The sequence below is a fragment of the Meleagris gallopavo genome, chromosome 5 (genome assembly GCF_000146605.3).
Source record: "Meleagris gallopavo isolate NT-WF06-2002-E0010 breed Aviagen turkey brand Nicholas breeding stock chromosome 5, Turkey_5.1, whole genome shotgun sequence".
NCBI classification, from domain to species: Eukaryota; Metazoa; Chordata; class Aves; order Galliformes; family Phasianidae; genus Meleagris; species Meleagris gallopavo.
In genome coordinates, this window is record NC_015015.2 from 43,579,953 (window position 1) to 43,593,360 (window position 13,408).

The 13,408-nt window shown below is 38.0% G+C and overlaps 1 protein-coding gene and 1 long non-coding RNA gene across 3 annotated transcripts in view; both read right to left on the reverse strand.

Annotated features, from left to right (window-relative positions):
- LOC116216691 overlaps window positions 1-5,318 on the reverse strand; it is a 7,125-nt gene extending 1,807 nt beyond the window's left edge. Inside the window, exons 1-2 of one of the 2 annotated variants that reach the window (XR_004159964.1) lie at window positions 4,984-5,318; window positions 2,193-2,264 (exon numbers count right to left, since the gene is read on the reverse strand). This is a non-coding gene — a long non-coding RNA (uncharacterized LOC116216691). Of the gene's footprint in view, window positions 1-2,192; window positions 2,265-3,101; window positions 3,189-4,983 lie in introns of those variants that run through there. The other variant, XR_004159965.1, reaches the window with a different exon arrangement.
- The window catches only part of TRIP11 (thyroid hormone receptor interactor 11), a 308,569-nt gene that overhangs the window by 159,046 nt on the left and 136,115 nt on the right, over window positions 1-13,408 (reverse strand).

The window sequence follows — 13,408 nt, forward strand, 5'->3', positions numbered from 1 at the left end:
AAAAAGCTTTCTCTTGTAAATCTGCTTCTCAAGAGACTGCGTGCCATCGTTTCTTTCTTTCTTAATACTCAAAACATGCTGGGCCTTAAGTTTGCCACTCTGCTTCATGGAGCTATAGGTATATATAATTAATTGAGAACACTTGATGGAAATCCCTACCTGGTATCTGCATACAATGTGGCATACAACTCCAGAGGAAGTTGCTAATTCTACAGAACTTGTGGTTTTTAAACAGGCTCCCAGTCTCTCCTTGAATCCATAAATGTTCAGTAAGCATCAATGAATGTTAATTGGCACAGTTGTTTTCATATGGAAAAATTCAGTTGACACACCTTCGCTTCAGACATCATTTTGTCAAATTGCCCCTTGCTGCCATCTGTTGCAAAGCAACAAAATGGAACAGAATATCAGTTGAAAGGTTCAACCTCTACTGCCATACCATCAACATCCATCTCTGATGTCACAGGCCACCATAATAAAATAGGAGGCATTACTTTCAGAGCAGCCCCCATATTTTAGGCCACACTGATCTACAAGGCACATCTGCACTCACCGGTGCCAGGAAAAGATAGTGGGGAAAGACAATGCAAGTACTTTCTCCAAAAAACCCTACAGCCTGTCTTACTATAAAGGTAACAGGGAAAGGCCATTCTGGGTTCCTCCAGCATTGTGATTCATTTGACCATTCTACTTGTTGCGTGGCTGCACTACAAATCCTTCGTCTTTAGTAACAGCTCATCACATACACTTTTTTCCTAGATTGCTTTAAAACCTTCATAGTAAAGTCAATTGAATACACTTTATACTGTGAGACTTTTCTCCTGGACCTGAACAATGGTCAACACAAACTCAGAGGCAGAGGTCTTGTTAAGAAATTGGAATAACTTCCAATCCAATCCAATCTTCCAATCCAAAAGAAGAGTTTAGGCGATAATCTGGGAATAACGTCTGTACACAAACAGAGATATCTGTACATAAACAGAGATGAATTCCACTTAAAGGAACAAGAAGGAAACCTACGATCAGGTCTGCATAAAAAGTCATAGGCCTTTGGAGGGAAAAAAAAAATCTAACCATTCTTTGTCTCATCACATACTGAGATACTGATGTCAACAACTATTTTTAACTTACCGTAAACCAAAAGAAATCTCTTCACTGAGGGCTGTTGTTCTATAAGCCTATGCCCCAAAGGCCTTTCCTTTGTACTTCCTTGCGTTACAGAACCATACAGAGTTTCCTACTTTATTTGTTTTTACATTAAATATTCCTGGAATTTTGAATGTCCTTTCCTTTCTCAAATCATTTAATCCAAGCTTTTTTGACTTTTTTTTCCTCCTTAAACTGTGCATTTTTTTAATCAAAGGAGAAAAAATAAACCATAACAGGATGAATGGTATTTAAAATACATTAAAAAATACATAGAATATACTTAATTTTCTATCTATGCCTGAATTTTAATTAAAGCATTATACCTAATGTCTCGCTAGGTAAATTCATTTTGAAAGAAGGCCATAGGAAACTCAAGGTAATTTGGTAAGTTATGATTAATTCAGAATATATCAGTTCTTTCACTTATTTATTACTAATCACCTGTTAAGATTCACTATGCTTTGTTAAAGCTCATCAATCTACACTTGTGTGAACTGGAGAGCTACAGGTGAGAGCAATGAGCACATCATAAGCACAAAGAGATTTTGACACTGTGGTATTTGTTACATAAGGTATTACAGCATAAAGGTCTTCAGAAGATAAGTTTTCTTTTCACAAATACTGATTTTGTGAAAGGACCCTGTAATATGCTAACATAGATTTAACTGAAAGCACTTCATAAAAACAAACAAGAAGCCCAAACACTTGTGCAGCAGGAAATTTTGTCTGTTCCTTCTTAGCTCCTGAAGAAGCTCTCTGCTCAGCCAGCTTCCTCTTCTTCCCTACTGGCTCAACCTTGGGCACATGGGAATGTCCTTCTTCCTCACTTTTAAGATTCATTCTTGAAGAATATCCAACCTTCCCAAACTTCTTTGCCTTTCAGAACTTCGTCCCAAGAGTCTTTGTCAACCAGGTCTCTAAAGAAGCTGAAGTCTGCCTTCTGGCCATCCTGGACATCTTCATGATGGTTATGTCCAGGATGGCCTCTCCCATCATACCACCCACGTGCCCTTCCCTGTTTATATAAAAATTACATTACTCACCATTTTATTATAAAGGAAGTTGCAACTCATCTCAAATGTAAGGTGTTCCAAAGTGCTTTGTAAAATGACATCCTGGAAGAGGAAGACTAAATTTAACTACTGTGTCTCAGAACTTATTCTGTACCATCACTTGTCCTGCTTAATCAAGAAATTAACCAAACTGAAAACTCAATACGATTAACCTACATGTTTTATTATGTGCAACTCCTGAAGATAGCAGAAATATCCTTAAAATTGTGCAATTGTGATACTTAAAATCAGTGATCCCATCTGTTACAACAAATTTTCCAGAGTCAATAATCTGTAACAGGAGACTTTTTACCTGCTCTATGTGAGGGTATTCCATAGCACCTTTCTTTTGGAACTGAGATATTTTGGATTTCACTTTGACATCTTATTCATAGAATCATAGACTTGTTTGAGTTGGAAGGGACCCTTACAGGTTATCTAGTCCCTTGCAACGAATAGGGCTACCTACATTTAGGTCAGGTTGCTCAGATCCCCATCCAGCCCAACCTGAATGTCTCAATTGACTGCCATCAAGTCAGACAGCTGTTTTAACACCATTAATCCCTACATAATACTGCTTCACGTTGCTACATACTTATAGTAAGACAAGGAGAGAGCAGGAAGCAGTAACTGGCAGCAGATGAGAATGGGTATTTAGTTAGTGTTTACAGCCTTTGGGCAAGGTCAGGCAAGCTATTGGCCATTTATCACATACTCCACAACCATCTTGGGAAGCACTAGGAGAGCTTCTATTTAATCAAGCACATTGATGTCTAGGCAAGAAAGTGCAGAGTCTGAGGCTCTATCTCCTTTATTGACTCCTCACTTACACATTTATTAATATTTCTCACCCCCCCACTTCAGCTTTATTCCTGTTATCCTCTGCACCTAAGGCATTACCCCTTCTTTCTACCACAGCTGTAACACAGGCAGCTAAGATGGATGGTTTCTCTCTCCTGAATGTATCTGGTCAGATCTCTCTGTCACCTTGTGCATGCTGAGCTGGTGCCACAGAAGCCTGCCCAAAGTGACCGTTAGCAGGTCACTGCTAACCACTCCTGCCGTGGGTGCAGCAGCAGGGCCAGGGCCAGGGCCATGACTGCTGTCCTTCCCAGTGTGCCAGGGAAGTAGCTGCCATAAAGCCTCCCAAGAGACCAAGCTGAGGGCTGTCAGCTCTATCTCCCTTTGCCCTTGCAGACAGCAATCTTGTCTCCTTGCTGCCAGCTGTCACAGAGATTGTGTTCACCTGCACTGTACTATTGACCCTGCAAAGATCAGCAGGAGCAGGGTGGTGTCTGTCTCAGCAGTTTAAAAAACTTGACAGCCAGTGCTACCTAGCATGTGCTCTGGCTGCACGGGATTAGCACCTTCCACTTCATACAGCCAGTTACTGCAGGTGAATGGGAGGGGGTTAGGAACAGTTAGAACAGCCCATACACATCTGTTTGCAATCAACTGATCATACTGTTAATTAGTATGAACTACATTATTTAATCTGAACTGTGTACAACAGACTTCTTATAATACAGACCAGGTGTAGCAAAAAGCTACAAGATGCTATTTCTTTCATAAGTACTCATATTAATTCTCTATAGACAGTGAACAAAGATCACAACGTGAGCCTGGGAAATCAGTTTAAGAGGTGATCATACAGCTCAGTGCTTCTCATTTTCTTTTCTTCTTTTTTTCTTTGAGAACACACAGAGACAAGCATGGATACAAGTTGCTGTGCCAGAAAGAGTTGAGCAGCAACTTACTATTGCCATGACTGTATGCAGTTTCTCTAGCTGGCCAAGAGCAAAAACATAGTAAAGGCTTATTCACAGGTGATGGTATCAGGTATCAATATATTTACATTTCTCCACTGACACAGCTCAGAAAGGAACTTTTAATTTCAGATTTTAAATTTCTGCAATCCAATGGTGCAATCTGTACAAAGATTTCTTTGTATTACAGAAGCTGCTGGGACAATGTCTTAAAGATAAGACTATGTTGTTAGCACAATAGCATTAACTTATCAGTATAGGACAGCAATAGTTGCCAAATGTTGTGGGGAAGAAACAAAAGTAGGCCAGTGAAACAAGATAATTAAAATAAGCAGTGGAAAGTTGTATTTAGTAATGACAACGGCTGCTTAAAATAATGAAAAATAATATTTAAAGAGAAAAAAGAAGTGAGAAATAAAGGAAAGTCTTATATTAGAAAGTTTAAATTCAAGTGAAAGAAATCACTGGGGATAACATTGTTCTACTAAGTTCAGTTCTCATCAGAAAGTCAATTATGAAAAAACAAAAATCACTGGGAATGCTAGAGAAGGTTGTAATGAGTGCACACTGCCAAGTCCATTTCTCTTATCTCAAGGAAGCTGTGAGAGCATTCCAAATAATTACTGTAAATAGTACACTTGCTTCCATCACAGAATATCTAAAGGCCAGTGGTGTCACTGAATCTAATCTCTGTGATTTTCCACAAACAAGGTATTGCTTTTTATTTTCCAAATTTCTTACTACTACTAGATGTTCTCTTTACTTTCTGAGACCTGAGCTCTTTAGCATCAAAGAAGTGCAGCACAGGAACAACATATGATTCTCTGCAAGCCTAATCTAAAGGACCTGCTGCTGCTGGAAAAAGGTTTATACTTTTTGGTACCTGCAATAAAGCAGTGAGTTCTCATATCACTACAGGCTTTTAAGAAATTCACATGTATTCACTGTGAAATGGATAACAGCTAGCAAATATACTTCATATAACCAGATACAAACATGTAATTGCTATTTCTCACCATTTTTGCTTGCTTGGGACTGATGATCTAACAGCGAAAGGCTGATCATCGTTATCAAACTCATCAGCTATCCAGTCCCCTTCTCTACTTGCAAAGCATGGAAGACATCTGTAATATTTAGGACATCTGTGTTTAAAGGAGGCTTTGGCTTTCTCTCAACATAGTTTTTCATTATACTTGACCCTGCAGTAAATCTGTAGCAACAAATCTCATTTTGCAAACATAGTACATAAGATCACTGCAGACTGCCAAACAAAGGTTAAGGAGATACGTTTCTATTCAAATACACTTAGTTCCAGAATTAGCAAAGGAAACACAGAAAGTGCTTGACTGGATACACAAATTAAAAAAAAAAAACATATATTTTTTCCAAAATTCATTCTAGTACTAATAGCCTCTCTCAGCAAATGATGGAATGTCAGTTATGAGATGGTGGAGAAAAAACATTGAGGATGTCCCAGACAAACCACATTGGCACAGCTGTGTTAAAACAACAGAATTTTTTGCAATGAAGTTGAAAGCAATGCACTGTGCTGAAATCACTAAGCCAACTTGGGAAGACCCATTTCTCTTAGGATGTAAGACTACTTCCTTAGTTACTGGACTTGCTTTTGTTGGTCTACAAGTAGTTGTTGTCTCCAGTTTCAGCTTTGGAAGCACCTAAAAGCACTGCCTGTACAATTCAGCACAGCTCCCATTTAAGAGGCTGGAGCTAATGAGCAAATTTGTACATATAGGTAGCCCAGCACTGTTTAGAAATGTCAATGAGATCCCAGAAGTCACATAACTCATAACCCACTGCATCAACATGGCAGTCAGAGACTCGCTGTACTGTTCTTTTTGCTGAGAAATGGGACAGTGACTAAAACTGTGAAGGGAAATAAATAAGATCAGTCTCCCTTCCAACCTCCCTATTTAGCACAAGGATGTCATATGGATTTCTGGCTGTTCTCCACAGTAGCCACTGTGTGGCAGAACGGATCCAGGCTATAATTTTTCTTAGGCGGACAGCGAGAGTAGGGCGCAGCCCTCGGCCGCCGGCGTGGGGCGGGCGCCATCTTGGTCCGGGGACGGGCGGTGTGGTGGGGGGTGGGCGGCCGGGCCGGAGCACTGACGGACGAGGTGTGCCATGTAGTTTGTTGGTAAGTAAGTTAACGGGACCAGGTGAGTTTAAAATGAAATGTTTAAAAAAAAAAAAAAGTTTTGAATTAGCTACTAATACTTCAGAAGTGAATTAGAATTTTCATGACATAATCATCCCATATATGCAGAGAAAAGATGGCGGCTCCTATGATGCAATGTGGGAAATAAGCAGTTAGTCTCAGAACTCAGAGCTTAATTACCGACAAACTAAAAGACGAGGACAAAACAAAGTAATAGAAACATACTTCTCAACTGAAACCAGAGTGTCAAAACACGATTCAGGTGACATCAGACTTTATTTAGAGAATAGTGTTGAAGATAACCATAAGAAAAAATGATGATGAAATCCAACAGTATGAAAAAAAACAGAAGCATGAAACACCCATTTTGCTTTGTGAAACTTTCAGGGAACATCATTCAAATTTTAAGCAAACATATTTTAGGGAAACCTTTATACCCTGCTGGGGTAAGACCTATCTTACCATCCAGGTAGGACAGGTAAGACATTGAAATATAGCAATATGTCAAGGGCTAGAATGTTTATCTTCTTTTTTTCATGGCACAGTCTCACAGTAAAACTCTGATATTAGACCTGAAAGGCTAATGCATATAGTCTTGTTTTTATAAAATACGTAGAACATAGTTCCAGCATATGAAAATGTACATTAGTCTCAGTGGGACTACTTAACCTTCTTAAAATATGTGCTGAGGCCATTAGGATGACTACTTGTACAAAGATGGTAAATCCTTCACTTTTACAGTCAAAAACATTGCACAGATTGCAGGTTAAATAGATTAAACAGGTGGCAACTAAGCAGGACATAACAACTGTGAGAGCTTAAATGTTGGTCAGCTAAAGATACTATTATTGCAAGAAATTACTGTGACAAGATGGATCCTGCTTCTTTGGACACCTAATCTACTGGCTACACTTCAAGAGAGAAGTTTGGGTGTACATGGAATGAGGAGCCAGAATCCAGCTGTCTGTGGCCAAAGGAGTCCTGAACTGCCATCATGGAAATGTAAATATACTTTGTCAGCTTTGTAAGTCATTAGCTGGCTGAAAACATTAACATTAGGAAGGTGAACTTGACCTCTGCATCACTGCGGGTTGTTTACCTTTTCCTTGCAGAGTTCAAAGTCAGTGTTCATTGCTGATCTCCACTGTTGGTCATTTGAGGAGATGTGTATTTCAGAAGTTCGCACTGTAGGCCAATTTGCTTTCTTTGATGAAGAATTGCTACTCAAGTTAGTTTTCATATGGCAGGCAAAACCTGATTGACAACAGATTTTATTTTGCTGAAGATTAGATTGTTTCCTGGAGCATTATCTTTTCAGTAGCACCAGGTTTGAAATTGCACTGTAGCTTTGAGTTAACACATTGAGCAGGAGCTGTGGGATCAGGTCTACATACTGAGCAGTTTTTTCCTGCAGACTCATAAACATATTCCCCAGTAGAAATTTTCAGCCCATTTCCATGCTAGGCATGTCTTTTTATAGGAATATCTTCCAACTATAGTGTAATACATAATATTGTTAGCAACATTTGTCCATTCCCCATGTTGTATTTGAGACACTGAACTTCTGACTGATTAGAATTATATTTAACTGGGTTGGTAGTTAAATTTGTACTTTGTTGAGAATTGTAAGTTATCAGCTGCTTTGAGTGAAATTCTGTATAGTGATAATTTCTTTGGTGTGTGCCTTCAGGAGATGGAATTAAGATCAATTTGCCTCTTGAGTACAAAGGATTGTGAGCTTAGTATCTCTGTTAAGTATCTGAACACCAGCATGTACTTATAAAATAAATGAAAACCTAAAATTCCTGGGGGAATGTGTAAGAATCACAATTTCTCTTCCTGTATATATTACTCAATGTCAAAGTGGATAAATAAAGTTAGTATTCTAGAAAGCCATTAAGCATTCAGTAAGCGTGAGAAATCTTCATCGAACAGATGTACTGTTATGAATACAGCGTTTATCAGTCTACTGATGATAGTTTACTGTAAGTCTCTTTCAAAATGAAACCATATGTTGAATGGGAAAGAGTGCAAGGGTGTAAATGGAGATAAAGCTGTTTGTTAATCTATGCTGATGGGCATTTTGTAGATGAACTTTCTTTTACAGTATTGTTAGGGGCTATATAAATTCTGATTGTTATACACAGAAAAATTTACAGACACCAAGTATAAAATGATTTAACTGTCAGCTGACAGTTCTAGAAGACAGTGGGTCCTGTACAACCAGGTGCCAAAGACCTACCACATCCAAACTTTCTGTAGTTTCCATGTTCAGATATATGCATAATAGTAATTTCTAAGGAATGAGAGAACTTGACTGTCATTCTTTTCTTCACAGCTCTTGGAAATTTAATGCTACAGAAAGTGTATTGAATCTTGGGACACGTAAGGAAGTCATGTTTCCAGCTATTCCCTAAGAATTCGGAAAGTTCAAGTCTAGAAAATGCCATCCTGATGTGTCTTGTGAGCTTGTGTGGTGCAGGTTTGGCTTGTGACCATGTCTGTCAGTCTCCTGTCTTGTTGATTGTCTCCTTGAAGCTGCAGTCTTGTTAGAGGGAGCAAGTCCTAACATCACACAACTAGGCACTTGAGCTGTAACTCGCATAGGGATAGGGGAGCATTTCCAAGGTGAAGCTTTCAGCTTTTGGCTGAAAGAACAGTTCTGAGTATTTATTTCGTTAATTTAAATGAAAACAAGGTTTTCCCCAGAAAGCAAGCTTTTTGTTTAAAAATGTGCATTTAATAAAAATCTAATTTTCCTTTTTCAACCAATGCTGGGAATTATATTCCCTGACAAAACTACTTGAAAATGGATTTCATAACATAGTGTAAAATCCAGACAATTTTTTCCAGATGACTTTAGTGATGTTATTATTCCTAACCTAAACATGATAAACCTAGGGAACTCAGAATTAAGGTTAATGGAAACCCAGCACATTGAAGATAGTGCAAATATAGTGCTTAAGCATGAAAAAAGACGTTAGCTTCTGCCACCTCATGCTGTAACTTGAGAGTTATGAAAAAAAGTTATATTATTTTGATTTATTCCAGAGCATCTTAAAGCAGCCAGAGCCCACTGAATAACCAAGTAGTTTTCAAAAATGCTTGGTATTGCCAGAGTAGCACAAGTGTCCAGCCAAGCTCAGCTTAGCTGCTTGTGTGTCAGCTTCCAGCTACCTTCTGTGCTTCTCTGCTCTTCTCTGTCCCCTACTATATACACAATGGTCTTGCAGTCCTTCTTCCAGGTTCTTACACAGACCCTTCAGTTAACTACATCTTTGCACACATAAAGCAAATGTGTAAACTCACACACAGATATAACGTTCTGTTTGGTTTTTTTTTTTCTGATTTCTTCTTCGTGTAATTAACTGAGTACAGTGAATACTTTATTAAGAGTATACATGAAATTAATGCTGCTTTTGTAATTTCATAATACAAATGGTGAGCGTATTTTGTATTTTCTTTAGGAATATCATAGCGTTAGAAGTTACTTTTCAAGAGCAACTGCATGGGTTTCAAAGGCCATTATCACCGTTGAAAAGGTGCTCCTTCTCAGCATTTCAAGTGAGTGAGGCTCTGACACTCTTAAAGAGGGCCACCTCCCTCAGTCTCATTGTCAGAGTAGGATAGATTTCTCTTACATCTGACATTAATTTTGATCACAATGCTGTCTAGTATGCATGGAGTTGGAAGCTATTTTAAAAGAGGGCAGTTCTACAGAAGTTTGGATTTACTGTGAAATGAAGAGAAACAGTCAACTAGAACATTTTTCAGTCAATTTCTTGAATTGTTTTTAAAAATTATTTTAATTGTTGAATTGTCAATTTCTTGAATTGCCCCATCTCCAGTGTTTGAATGTGGTGAGAAGTAGTTAACAATTTCTGCCCGAATCTCTCCATATTATTTTTTCAGTTCCATCAGTTACATCATTAAAATGCATGGGCTTTTGTGGTTTGGATGGGATGTAATATTTTCAACCCCCAAACTTGTAGGTTTGGCTGCAACTCTGGTTCTTCTTCTCAGCTGTCCACAAAGAAGTACTTTACGTAAACCTTAGTGGTAATGACAGTAATGATGGAAAGGGAGAGCTTTTTACATTGAGATCTTACCTTGAGGCCCAAGCTTTTTACAAAAAATTAGCAGTGGAGCTGAATAACACTTTGTTTTCTCTTTTCCCTGACAAAGGTTGTGAAAGAACTTGATAGTATATACTGAAATAAGTTACAGTTCTGTTCTATTTATTGTGCACTACTTTACATGGAAAACCTTTTTAACGTATATAAATTCTCATTCCGAGACATCAGAATAATTAAAAAACTTTTAAACAAGATTTACTAAATATTCATTATCATCTGTTAAACCTCCGTTTATGGTTTCTGTCATGATTTTTCATTTTTAAAACACAACCTCTGCATTTTAAATCTTTATGTGCTCAGAGGGAAGCCCACACTACGAGCTGAGAAGAAGTGAGTCACTGGTAGTGGGAGAACTTAACAATACAGCACAACAAGCAGAGATAGGAAATCGATAACCACATTGAACAGTTTGTGAAATGAACAAGAAGCTGACTAAAGCAAAATATGATTATCACAGTTGGCCTTTGTCCAGAGCGTGCTATTTCTAGTAATTATATAGTCAGCAGTGAAAAATTCTTTGTTTTTTTTCTTATAAAACAAAAACAAAACTTTCATAGAAGTTGGTAACTAAAGACAGAAAGGGTACATGGGGTTTTATGGCAGAATTCTCACTGAAAGCGATTAAAGAAAAGTTTCCATTCTACTCTGTGAGAGTATCCGGGGTTATTCATGAGGCAGGTGCTCAAATGATGTCACAGTTAATGTTTAGCATCATTTTTTTCATAGGCCAAATCCTTTCACTCCCTTTTTAAACAAAACGTTGGCATTGCACCACACGATACTGTAAAAGAAGTCAAGATTATATGCCATTGAGACAATGTCACATTGCCAACAGGAAGCTCAATAAAAGAAAAAAAAGTTTAATTGTGTTAATTGAGTATAATAAAATCAGAAAATCAACATGAGACATGGTAAGCCTAATCCTGTTATACCTGGGCTTGTTTGGGAATCAGCAAAGAGGTGCCCATGTGTCAGACTGACAAACAGGAATGGTAACAGATGGGCTTTGAAATTCAAAACACGCTTAATCAGTTTCATCTGGAAATACAGATTATACTGTAAATGTGAATTGACTGGGATTGATCTGTAAACAGATTAATTTCAAAAAAATCTCCAATTCCCAACTGGAGGTTGCAGTAACTATAGAGAAGATCTAGCAAAAGTGGTGCTATTACACTTTATTTCATGGAGGTGTCTCGTTAATGCAGACCTACTTTTTTTTTTTATTTAAAGAAGTTACCTTTCGCATTTTAATAAGTCAAATCACGTTCAAGTTGAAAGTGGCCACCAGTTCACCAACGTAAAGCAACTATAGCTTTATACAAAAAGGAGAATTCCTTTTGCTGTTGCCAGTGTTTTGTTCCCTATTATTAGTGTAACTCTTCTCTGTGACTAAATCCTTGCAGCCTCTCTGGGCAGAAGTATCAGATACCTGCTGTTAAGTCAGAAAGAAAGCAATGCTACTATGGGATGAAACTTAAAAGGAAAATAGAAGAACTAAAATCATTTCCACAGATTTTGGTACCATCCTTCTCATTTCCAGGATAAAGGGTGGAATGAATTCTATCCTGATTGTATACCACCATGATTTTAGTGGAAGGATCTTATCCTATTTCATTAAATGTCACTGTTAACAGCTAAATGGATGAAGAAGGGCTCGGATGGTGAAAATCACTGAAGGAATCTCCAAAATGGGATGAAAACAGCACTTAATAAACTTTTTCACTTACTAATCTTATGGTGCTTTGTAAGCATGTATTTCTGGCTGGTGGCCTGAACAGGAACCCTGTGCAGACTTAACACACCCCTTGAAATAAAGGGTGCCCAAGGGCAGATGGTGACCTCACATGTTCCATGGCTGAGGGCCGTGACTGAGGAATTCAGTGAGCCTTTGTTTCAGCTTCTTTCTCATGCCTTAACTTAGGTAGCAGAAAACTTTTAAAAAGCAATGCCTATGGAATAGAACAGAGGAGTTAATGTATTGAATACAGAATAGAGATGCTGTGACTGCTGAAAGCTATGGTAGTACTAGCATTATATTTTGTAACGTGAAGTTCTTGTCAGGTTTGATTCTGAGAAAAGCCAAACTTTCTTAAAATGATTTAAAAGCCAGATGATAAATAGGCTTTATTTCACTAAAAACTTTTCATATGCCATTTTTTAACTGCTTTTAATTCTTTTTTTCTGTAGACCAGCAAACTAAGTATGTTAAGAAAACCACTTTTTCATTCATCTTCAACAACAGTCAAGCTTTAAGGCACATAAGGTTACATCCGAACACATTCTTGCTTTGGTATGTTATAGAGATGTTGGCATGTCGCTTAGCAGTTGAAGTAACAGAAGCAGCATTTCCCAAGTGAAGCTTCTTTATCAGCTGAGTTCAGGTGAGTCAGTAATCAGCTCATCCCTAGTAAAGAACAATCCTTCTCTGTATTTATTCAGCAGACTTTCACATATTAGAATTTTATCTCTATGCCTTCTCTTTGCCAGATTAAACAACTCAGGACTTTCAGTTCTTACAGGTCAGGTTTTGTTGTCCATAACCTTGTTTCTTCCTCTGTGCTTTGTCTTGAAAGATGATGACCACAGCTGGACACCATCCTCCAACCGAGGCTGTCTCAGCACCAAGTGCAGCAATTTGTACATGGGCCTTCTGCACAAAACTCTTAACTATGGTCTCAGCATGGCATTTCCTTTCTCTATAATGGTATTGTATTGCAGAGCCTGTTAAATATCTTTGTTCCCAAGCACAAAATATCAGTTTTGCGTTGAATATCTGCAGTGTGTCAATTTCTGCCTTCAGTATGAACATTTGAGACTGTTGTACTATATTTCTGCCTTTAGTACCTCCTTCCCGTACATTTGAGCAGCATACTAATTTATCACAGACATGGGGATACATGTTATTACTTTCAAAGTAAATATAATTTGAGAGGCCTGCAGTCAGCTTGGATAAACAGCAATTAAGCAATTTACTTCAGCACCCTAGAATATTGTTTCTGACACAACCATGCACTCAAAAATCAAAAGAATGAAAAAACAAAGACATCAATTTTATCATTCTCTTGTGGCTGGGATAGTGGTACCAAGACCTGCTTTCTTTCTGTCTGGTGGTTGGAATGCTCT